The sequence below is a fragment of the Myripristis murdjan genome, chromosome 15, assembly GCF_902150065.1.
Source record: "Myripristis murdjan chromosome 15, fMyrMur1.1, whole genome shotgun sequence".
In the NCBI taxonomy this organism is placed as follows: Eukaryota; Metazoa; Chordata; class Actinopteri; order Holocentriformes; family Holocentridae; genus Myripristis; species Myripristis murdjan.
Genome location: NC_043994.1, coordinates 32,462,515 through 32,473,361, shown reverse-complemented (window position 1 = coordinate 32,473,361; position 10,847 = coordinate 32,462,515). Strand labels below are relative to the sequence as shown.

At 42.5% G+C, this 10,847-nt stretch overlaps 1 protein-coding gene across 2 annotated transcripts in view; it reads right to left on the bottom strand.

The window, feature by feature from the left end:
- The window catches only part of LOC115373067 (barrier-to-autointegration factor-like), a 14,130-nt gene extending 3,662 nt beyond the window's left edge, over positions 1–10,468 (bottom strand). The window contains exon 1 of one of the 2 annotated variants that reach the window (XM_030071305.1): positions 10,456–10,468. The gene's annotated coding sequence lies outside the window, so the exon portion shown is untranslated. Of the gene's footprint in view, positions 1–2,480; positions 2,549–10,455 lie in introns of those variants that run through there. The other variant, XM_030071304.1, reaches the window with a different exon arrangement.
- Positions 10,469–10,847: the final 379 nt, after the last annotated feature.

Here is a 10,847-nt window from a genome sequence, read left to right as displayed (position 1 = left end):
GGTGAGGAGAAGAGTTTTAAATTCTATTCTAGATTCTACAGGAAGCCAATGTAAAGAAGCCAATATTGGAGTAATATGATCTCTTCTCCTAGTTCTAGTCAGCACACGTGCAGCAGCGTTTTGGACCAGCTGGAGAGTCTTTAACCACTTGCTGGTACAACCTGATAATAAGGAGTTACAGTAGTCTAACCTAGAGGTAACGAAGGCGTGGATTAATTCTTCTGCGTCACTCTGAGACAAGATATGCCGGACTTTAGAGATATTACGCAAGTGAAAACAGGCGGTTTTAGAGATCTGTTTAATATGGGAGGTAAAGGACAAATCCACATCGAAAATGACTCCGAGGTTCCTTACCATGGAGCTGGGGGCCAAAGTAATGCCATCCAGAGTAGCTATGTCATTAGAAACTGATTCCCTAAGGTATTTAGGGCCGAACATGATAACTTATGTTTTTTCTGAGTTTAATAGTAGAAAATTGGTGGCCATCTAGGCCTTTATCTCCTTAAGGCAGGCTTTAAGTTTACTTAGCTGATGAGTTTCTTTTGGCTTTACGGATACGTACAACTGAGTATCGTACGCATAACAATGGAAGTTCACGGAGTATTTCTGGATAATATTACCTAAAGGAAGCATATACAAAACGAATAAAATAGGGCCAAGCACAGAACCCTGAGGAACACCATATTTTAACTTCCCGCAGGAGGAGGATTCATTAACATGAACAAACTGATGTCGATCTGATAAATAGGACTTAAACCAGTTTAATGCTGTTCCTTTAATGTCAATTAGGTGCTTTAATCTCTGTAATAGAATGTGATGGTCGATGGTATCAAAAACTGCACTAAGATCCAATAACACAAGTACAGAGAGAAATCCATTATCTGATGCGGTTAGGAGGTCGTTTGTAACTCTAACCAGGGCTGTCTCTGTGCTATGGTGCACTCTAAATCCTGACTGAAAATTTTTGAATAGTTCATTTTGCTGTAAGTAGCTACAGAGCTGATTAGCGACTACTTTCTCCAATATCTTTGAGAGAAAAGGAAGATTAGATATTGGTCTATAGTTGGCTAAGACATCTGAGTCAAGAGTAGGTTTTTTGAGGAGTGGTTTAATTACAGCTACTTTAAAGGACTGTGGCACGTAACCTGTCGATAAAGACATATTCATCATAGCTAGAAGAGATGTGCTAACTAGAGGTAATACTTTTTTAAGCAGCTTTGTTGGAATAGGGTCTAGGAGACACGTAGATGATTTGGAGGAGGAGATAATTGAAGTTAGTTCCGAGAGATTAATCCGGGAGAAAGCCTCTAAGTTATTATCTTTGATAGATGTCTCTAGGGGCGTTTGGTTAATGCCAATTGTGGGAAGGATGTTATCAATCAGTAGAGTTATGACTCTTTGTAAGTCTAGCTAAAGTGCTAAAAAGAAACCTGAGATTATTTTTGTTTTCCTCTATCAGAGATGAATAGAAGGCCGTTTTAGCGACGTGGAGGGCCTTTCTGTAAATTTTTAGACTATCTTGCCAGGATAAGTGAGATTCTTCCGTTTTGGAAGAGCACCATAATCTTTCGAGTCTCTGTGAGGTTCGTTTCAGTTCACGAGTATGCGAGTTATACCATGGAGCTGACCTCTTTTGTTTTATAGTCTTCTTTTTAAGAGGAGAGACAGCGTCAAGTGTCGTTCGAAGTGACGCTGCAACACTATCGAAGAGATTGTCAATTTGCGAGGGACTAAAGGAAGCATAAGAGTCATTAGTTAAATTTAGACTTGGTAATAAACTAAGAGCTGATGGGAGTTCCTCCTTAAAATTAGTAACAGCAGTATCAGATAAGCATCTAGTAGAAATGTTTTTTTTTTTCAAGCGGCCGGTAATCTTGAAGAACGGATTCAAAGGTAGGTCAGATAATGGTCAGATAAGAGAGGATTCTGTGGAAACACTGTCAAATGTTCAATGTCAATTCCATAAGTAAGGACAAGGTCAAGAGTGTGATTATCTTTATGGGTAGGTTCATTCACTCTCTGAGAGAAGCCAATTGAGTCCAATAACGAAATGAACGCCGTGTTAAGAGAGTTTTCCATGTCGGTATGGATGTTAAAATCTCCAACTATAATCACTTTATCAGCACTGAGAACTAAATCTGATAAGAAATCTGGGAATTCCAACAGAAATTCAGAATACGCTGAATTAGGAGGACGGTATATTATGGCAAATAAGATTGGTTGAACTGCCTTCCAAACTGGAAAAGTAAGAAGTAGGCTTTCAAATGAATTATACTTAAATTTAGGTTTTGGTGGTATAGCTAATTTTGAATTAAAAATAGCTGCAACTCCACCGCCTTGGCCATCCCGAGGAACATGAATATTAAATTAACACAGGTAAAACAGTAAAACACACAGCTCTTATCTTTACAGACACACAACAGCTGAAGACATGCATAAGAGACTTCAGTAACAACTTAAAACACAGAGTCCAAACTTACTTCGTCTCTAACTTCTGCACAGGCAACCGCCGTAATAAACCAACTTAGTCTCACCGTGCCGCACTTACGTAACTGTGTAGGAGTAGTAACATGGCAGTATTTTCGCCTAAGGCGGCAACATAGGCAAATAAAAAAAAAAAAAAAAAAAAAAAAAAAACCATCAGCGCTAATCTATTATCTATGCAGCTGCAGGCGCCCCTGCTTGCTGAAAAGCACTGCCGGCTCTGCGAGGGGCACCGGTATCAGTCGTTACCGTCTGGGAGATTGTGGCTCTGGGAGGGGGGGTGTGGGGATCACTGTAGCGCTGTTGTGATGACATTGTGAAGACATGACATAAGGCCTGGCTCATTTTTCCCCCTCTTCCTAAAATTTCTTTTAGGCTCCATGGGAGCTGAAGTTCATATATTTGTTTTTTTAAGTTCCTTTCTCTCTCTATCATACTTAGTACAATTCATAATAACATGTTCAACACTTTCATTCACCTTACATACATTGCATTTATCTGTCTGACATTTACCCATTAAATTGAGGGTTGATCTCAATCCTGTGTGACCTAATCTTAGTCTTGATATTATTTCCTCCTCTCTTCTGCATTTCCCTTTGAAACCTGTTACATTAACGGAGTTCTGAATGTAGTGATAATGTCTGCCTTCAGAATCTGTATCCTACTTCTTCTGCCTTGAATTTCTCACCGTTTCTCTTATTAATGATGTGGCTTCACCTTTTCCAAAAGGGTTTTGTAAAATACTGTTGTTATTTAATTACACTGCTCTTTTAGGTATTTCGTCTGCTCTTTCATTACCCTCAACTCCTGAATGGGCTGGTACCCAACTAAATTGCACATCAGTTCCCAGTCTCTGTATCCTCATCAATATCATTAATATCTCTTTCTTCAAATCCTCTCTATTCATTACTTTTGAATTCAGACTTATAATAGCCGCTGCAGAATCTGAGCAAACGACTACTCGCTCTGGTCTCACCTCTTCTACCCACTGTAGTCCTAGAATAGATTCAATAGATTTATTGCCATGCCAACAAGTTGATAGGAATTTGTCCTGGTAGACTCTCTGACATAAATATCATACACAAGGACAGAACAGCAGCACATCACATACAAAAAGATGAGCATAAACACAAACAGACAGTAAACAATAAGTAATATGCAATACCCAGCGGCACTGAAAGTGCATGCAGTTTTGTTAAAGTGCTACTTACAATGTAATCTGTATATACATAACCATTAAAGTCAGTGCAAGTTCAGTTGTCTAATAGCCAAAGGGTATGTGCTATCTCTGAAGCGGGATGTTGAGCACTGTTGCGTCCGGCCTAGGGGAACCGAACGCACATGAAAAGATGCTCCCCTCTTTCCCCACTCCCAAGGATGACCAAGGCCACAGTACTGCAGTCCAGCAAAAAGATCATTTATTTTAACAAGCAAATGGTAGCATTGTCTTCAGGGTGAGTTTGGCTCGAAACAACAAACAAAAACAATCTGCCAAGAATTTAACTTACCTATTCAAAAGTAAAGAAAACAAAAGACAGGTCTCTAACCTGACTCCCTACATGTATAAACAGGAGAAAAAGGTTAAACAAAAGAGCTACTCACCCCTACAGCTACCTGGACTGCTAAACAACAATCTATAACACACCATCAAGTACAACCCCACACATAGAACAGCAATGCCTGATACAGTTGGGAGTAGGGCTAAGAGAAAAGGAAGATCAGCTCAAACGGCAGCCATTTTATAGCAGCCCCCACCAGGGGCGGACTGGGACAAAAAATCGGCCCGGGCATTTTGGACCAGACCGGCCCACCACATTCGATAACGCACACCTTTCCGGTCCTTTTGCTCTCTTAAATGTGTATACCAACTGTGCAACTCTTTAAAGCCATAATGCCATGCAATTAGTTAGCTGTCATCAGCAGTGTTGGGCACGTTACTTTGAAAAAGTAATTAATTATAGTTACTAGTTACTTCTACTAAAAAGTAATTAATTACCAGGAAAAGTAACTATTACGTTACTTTTTAAAAAATTGTTCAAATATGTCAAATTACTTGGCTGCCCCAATCATACTGGACTATAGTACTATAGTGGAACAATAAAATACAATAGATGAATAGGAATTGAACTTTTTTATTCTATTGAACAGGCCACAACTGGCCAACACCTTTTGGGCATCTATTTCAGATCAGTAAGTGCAGGTGCCTATCAACATGAATGGAGAATGAGCCCAAACTGCACATAGGAAGGTCATGGCGACAAACAAAGTATATCACACAAATCCTTTAAATCTGAATCTGATTCGATTGGTATATATATCTCCCCATAAAGTTAGAACAAGGCATTAAAAAAGGCAACAAAAAAAAAACCAACAACAAAAAAACCCAAAACAAAACAAGGCAAAATAATAATAACAATAATAGTAATGATAATAATAATAATAATTTAGCACCTGGGTTACAAATTCACAAAAAGAGTACAGAAATGAAAATTACAGAAACCCTAAATGCCACTGTGTGTGTCATCTAGCCAGTGACAGGCAGAATGATAAGAATCACTTCACTGTCATGGTTAACAACAAAGTGAGGTAATAAAGTAAAATCCACCTTTTGTCCGGGTGGGGAATTGAACCGAAGATCTCCTGCATGGCAGACGGGGGCACTATCCGCTCTACCATCGGGAATTGTGTTCCTCTGGCATTGTTTGGGCTTGTTCTTCATTCATGTTGATAAATTACGAAAAAGCGAAAAAGTCTGATCGGTTTGAAAATTGACAGCCGCTTTTTTTCTCGCAGTTTCTCTGTGCCACTTTTGCGTTTTCTCTCCATCTCAGTAGATCCTATAAGATAACGTTCGACCCGCGTTGCACTGCACACCGGCGCACCGAGCCACAGGCTCGTGATATGATTGGGCCAGCCCCGTGTCAGTGAAGAAAAATAACCAATGGGCCGCAGAGCAGTGTGTCTCAAGGGCCGGCCCGGTGGTTAGTAAACAAACTCTTGCAATGACTTTATTTGCCGAAATCATTATGCAGGCGGGACCAAACTAAGCAAAAGGGGTTGTTTAGCAATGTGATTGGGCCAGCCCAGTGTCAATCGGGCCGCTGATCTACTGATCTTACGGTCAGCTATTTCAATGATAATTAAAAAAAAAAAAAAAAAAAAAAGTGTCGGGGGACTGTCGGCCCACTTAGCACATCGGCCCACCGGGCAAATGCCCGGTGTGCCCGATGGCCAGTCCACCCCTGGCCCCCACCAATCGCCATCCACCAACCAGCAGCCAGCTCCAGGATAGACTCCAATGTGGTAGCACCACCCTGAGAAGAGGAGGAACAACAGCACCTGGAGAGAGAAAGACCCTAAGGATGGTAACATCACCCTTGGCAAGGAGGGATAACACCACAACAAAAATCACAGCAATAAAATTGACCTATAACCCAGGGTCATAACACCCCCCCACATAAGAATAAACATTTACTCAATCAAAGGAAATGTTTGACACTCTAAGACCTAGACAGTGCATCAGCCATGACATTTTCTAAGCCTTTCTTGTAACGGATGTCAACATTAAAGTCCTGAAGCAACAAGGACCAGCGCATGAGGCGTTGATTGCTATTCTGCATTCTAGTTAGGAACACGAGTGGATTGTGATCAGAGAAGACGACAGTTGTCTCAGGGTTAGACCCAAGGTACACCTCAAAGTGTTGCAATGCCAATAGTAAGGCCAAGGCCTCTTTTTCAATAGTGCTGTAATGTAGCTGGTGCTTTGTGAGCTTTTTGGAAAAGTAGCAGACTGGGTGATCAATGCCACGCTCATCCTCCTGTAGGAGCACTGCACCAACGCCAAACGCACTGGCATCCACCTCCAGCTTAAAGGGACGCTCAAAGTCTGGGGCAGTGAGTACAGGCGCACTACAGAGAAGAGCTTTAATGGCCTCAAAAGCAAACTGACACTTCTCTGACCACTGGAAAGGAATTTTTGGGCTTGCCAAGCTTGTCAGTGGAGCCACTACATCTGAAAAGTTCTTACAAAAACCACGATAATATCCAGCCATCCCCAGAAAACGGCGGAGCTCACGGCGAGTTTGGGGAGCTGGGAAATCTACAATAGCCTGCACCTTAGCAGTTACGGGACAGACACATCCTTGTCCCACCATCTTACCTAGATAGGTAACAACAGCCTTCCCAAACTCACATTTGGCCAAATTGAGGGTTAGGGAAGCTTTACACAACCGATCAAAAATCTCCGAGAGGGTTTTCACATGTTCAGTCCAGTTGGAGGAGTAGGCCACAATATCATCTAAGTAAACCTCACAGTTGCTCACCCCTCAAAGAACCATGCTCATGAGCCTCTGAGTGACGAATGCACTGATCTCAGAGGCACGAGGGGATAGGGGGACCTGCCAGTAACCTTTTAAGAGATCTAGTTTTGTGACATACTTGGCCGAACCCACCCGATCAACACAGTCATCCATGCGAGGGAGCGGAAAAGAGTCAGTAATGGCATTTACCTTGCGATAGTCATTGCAGAATCGCGGAGTTTGGTCAGATTTTGGAACAAGTAACGAAGGAGAGCTCCATGGGCTATTACTCGGCACAGCAAAACCATTTTCAATGAGGTACTGTATGTTGCCTCTTGTTGCATTATGGCACGTTTTGTTGGATGAACTCTGTAGGCGTGCTGTTTTATTGGCAGGTGGTCACCCACATCAATGTCATGACATAACACAGTAGTTTGAGTGGGGATGTCGCCAAAGAGGGTCAGATAGGCTTGTACAAGCATGCTAATATCAGACCTGGCAGAGTCAGACAAGTGTGCCAAATGGGCATCTAGATTTGACAGGATTTCTGAATTCCTGAGGCGCGCACATGAAAAGGAGCTGCGTCTGTCATCCAGCCCATCATCCCTGGGATCATATGGGGGCTGTGCAACAGACACCGTGGCAACAGGCGCAACTATTGGAGGTGGGACACTCTTCTCACGGTCAACATATGTTTTCAACATGTTAATATGACACACACGGGTTTTTTTCTTGCGATCAGGAGTGTGGATTACATAGTCTGTTTCACTGAGCTTACGGTCCACCACATATGGTCCGCAAAATTTTGCCTGAAGACCAGAACCAACTAGAGGTAGCAGAACAAGGACACGGTCACCAGGAGTGAAGGTCCGCGCAACAGACTTTTTATCAAAGTTTATTTTCATTTTGGACTGCGCAGTGGAGAGTGAATCACGGGCCAAATCACAAGCGTGATGCAGTCTCTCCCTGAAGGAGCTAACGTAATCCAAAATGTTCTCACACGAACTACTTTTGTTGGAGAGAAATTTCTCTCGCAACAGGCGCAAAGGGCCGCGCACGGTGTGGCCAAACACTAATTCAGCTGGACTGAACCCTAATGACTCCTGCAATGTCTCCCTCACAGCAAACAACAACAAGGGCAGTCCCTCATCCCACTCATGGTTTGTCTCAGTACAATATTTGCGAAGCATGCTTTTCAGAGTTTGGTGGAATCTCTCTAATGCACCCTGGCTCTCAGGATGATAAGCGCTGGAAGTGTGGTGTTTCACATTTAGCTCTGACATGACCTGGGCGAAGATTTTAGACATAAAATTTGACCCTTGGTCACTTTGAATGCGCCTTGGAAGGCCAAATGTGGAGAAGAACTTGACTAGCGCTTTTACAATGACACAAGCTTTTAATGAACGCAATGGGACAGCCTCAGGGTAACGGGTTGCAGCACACATCACAGTGAGAATGTGCTGATTACCAGACTTGGTTTTTGGCAAAGGGCCCACACAGTCTACAATCACATGCTCAAACGGCTCTCCCACAGCTGGGATTGGCTTTAATGGAGCTACAGGGATCACCTGATTTGGCTTACCTGAGACCTGACAGGTGTGGCATGAGCGACAGAATTTCACAACATCTGACTTAAGACCCGGCCAAAAGAAGTAGCGGAGGATACGGCTGTAGGTCTTTCTAATACCTAAATGACCAGACATGCTATGGTCATGAGCTAAACCTAGCACCTGGGAACGAAACGGTTGGGGCACCACAACTTGAGTCACAGACTCATACGCTTGACCAGAAAGAGGAGACCAGCGGCGCATCAGAACCCCATCATCTACCAGGTAGGACCCAGACTTATCACATTTTGGACCTGTTACAAGAGAAAAACAAGGAGACAAGGAGTCATCAGTTTTCTGTGCATTAATCAACTGTTCTTTGTCTACTGAAAGTGTCAGAGTGTTGACATCAGGCTGAAGCTCCACCACAACATTCTCTTTAACATCTGAGAGAGAACCTGTGGGATCAGAAGTAGTCATAAAAGAGTCACTGAGATCCACCAAGTCTCCAAGTTTTCGGGCTTGAGCACGGGTTACAGCACACACAGGGAACAAAGGAGGCAAGCCGGGTGCAGCAGACTCAGAAACACACAAATCGGCAATTGGGTTTTCAATTACCTCTGGAGATGGGAAGACTTTTCCACCGGCCAAATCATTGCCTAGAATCAGATCAATACCAGCTATTGGCAGCTGGGGTCTCACAGCGATTTTGACTCTGCCTGACACAATCCTAGAGGTTAACTGAATGAAATGCAATGGGGCACGCACAGCACTTAGCTTAACCCCCCATGCTACAATGTCAGAACCACAGTAAGACTGAGCTGAAAATGGAAGAACCTTCACACATTAGAGACTGTTTCGCACCAGTATCTCGCAGGATAGTGATCGGAACGGCCTTATCCTCACCCCCAAGAGAAACAGAACCTTGTGTAACAAATGGTTTGAAATCCTCATCAATCTCATCCACCACATCCGGGAGAGGTGGCTGGGTGTGTATGAAACCAATTGGTGATGGTTTTTTGCCATTTTTGGATTGTTCTTTTCTCTTAAGAGTGGGACAGACAGCGATAAGGTGACCCTGCTCATGGCAATAGAAACACTCCCGTTTTTCAGTGTCACCAGTAGCAGTATTGGAGTTACGACGTGAATTTTTGGGGGATCTGGGGCTGTCATCTGCAAACTTATACAGCAAGACTGAACTAGTGTGTGACTGACAAAAATGTGTGTATAAGGAATACAAGAGTGGAGACAGGACACAACCAGGGTTGCCAGATCCGACTGACAGTTTCCAGCCCAATCAGACCTTAAAATCCGCCCAATTCAATAAAAACCAGCCCAAATCATAACCTCGCCAGAAACCCAGGCAAAACCGTAAAACTATTACTTACGCAACAGAAAACCCATCATAAGCATGCAAAGCTTCATATCTGCATTAAATAACCAAATAAAGAATGCACTGAGACAACCAAATACACAAACTGCAAAACGCACCTCTGGCATCGTAGCTTAACCACAATCAAGTAATCAAATACTGCAAAGAAATGTGAGCAACAAAAAATCTGGTAGGCTCTCTCTTTCTCGCACACACACCTCAGACCCATATTAACAGTGTGGTGCCCTTGGGTGACCACACTTTTTAGATCCCCTCCTCTCACTTCCACTTCCTCAAACGTAAAAAAGTGAAATTTACTATAAAGACCATAGATTTACATGAACTTATTGCTAAAGTACAGTTCTGTTATTGTTCTTTTGTTTTCAGAAACAGAAAGTAAAGGAATGAAAACGCAATAGTGATTTGATATTCAATTAAAAAACACAAACAAAAAGCCATTTTCGTTTTACTGGTCTGAAATGGCAGGCACAAAAATCTAAAGGATTTTTTCCTTTTCCTTCCTTAGTAAAATGGTCTTTAAACATATTTTCTATCATAAATAAACTGTACCATTATTAATGAAATAAACACCGTCTCTCTCTCTTTCTCTCCTCGCCGCTCTATACACATCCGTGACATTCAAGAGAGACACAAAAATGTAGCTTTCAAATTGATTATTAAATAACTTTAAATATACAATTAACTAGCCTAAATCAGTCACAGTCACACAAATAGGCTACATATTTTTTCTTACCTTAATGCAGAATCAGCGTCTTCTCTTCCGTAATGAAAGTTCAGAACTTGAAGAATGTTCGTAACTTGAAGAACTATGTACATTCACTGCAAGCTTGGTCAGCTGGTTAATACAATGAGGAATCAAATCTCCCAAACAATTGCCGGGGAGGTTTGAAAGTAGCGGATGTCCATTCATTCCTGCTCAGGCCAAAGCGGACATCCAAGAGGCTGGACAGGAGCGGTAGACCCATCCGATTTCTTGTGTCGTCCTTTAGGAGCGTCACCTGAGAAAATGCTCTCTCAACATGGGCGTTTGATATTGGCAGGGTGAGCAACCTGATGGCGATATCCAGTGAGTGGCAAATGCAGCGAATAAGCTGCAGACAAGGCTGCTTTTTTTTCAGTAGCGTG